Source organism: Notothenia rossii, assembly GCF_949606895.1.
Source record: "Notothenia rossii genome assembly, chromosome: 7".
Classification (NCBI taxonomy): domain Eukaryota; kingdom Metazoa; phylum Chordata; class Actinopteri; order Perciformes; family Nototheniidae; genus Notothenia; species Notothenia rossii.
This window is the reverse complement of record NC_136905.1, coordinates 52406070-52406954: the sequence shown is the minus strand read 5'-3', so window position 1 is coordinate 52406954 and position 885 is coordinate 52406070.

Genomic DNA, 885 nt, shown 5'->3' with positions numbered 1-885 from the left:
TTTTGTCATTTGTCATCATTTAAAATATAGATTTTACTGCAAGTTAACAATTCTTTCTTAAGGCAGATTCTTTTTCTTTTGACAAACACAATTATTAATTTCCGCTCCAACACATTGTACATGATAGGCTAAGGGGCGGAACAGAGCCGGCCAGCTAACCAATCAGAGCAGACTGGGCTCTGGTTTCAGACAGAGGGTGAGAAGAGGTGCTGCAGCACAGGCAGTATGAGAGAAATAAAGAGCTTTTTGAACATTAAAGCATGGAGACGTGTCCCAGTAGAGACAATACATACTAAAATGAGCATAATAGGTCCTCTTTAAAGATGCTTTATAACCACAGTTTAATTCAATACTTTCTCGATATAATCCACCTGTCTTCCTTCAGTCTTTATCTACAGAGGACAGCAGACTGACAGAGCTGCGAACACTAAACTGAGAATAAAGGAACACATTGAACACATTCCATAAGGGGTCTAATGTGCGATCACTGACTGATTAGTAGGATCTCACAGATCATTCTTTCAACATTTTACAGGAAATGTTGACACATATTAATGCTGTCATGCTCTTTTTAATATACAGTTGCATGAAAAAGTATGTGAACCCTTTGGAATTACCTGGATTTCTGCATAAGTTGGTCATAAAATGTGTTCTGATCTGCACGTTAGAAGTTTGCAAAAGAGCACCTGGATGTTCCACAGCACTATTGGCAAAATATTCTGTGGACAGATGAAACCAAAGTTGGAGTTGTTTGGAAGGAACACACAACGCTATGTGTGGAGAAAAAAAGGCACAGCACACCAACATCAGAACCTCATCCCAACTGTGAAGTATGGTGGAGGGAGCATCATGGTTTGGGGCTGCTTTGCTGCCTCAGGGCCTGGA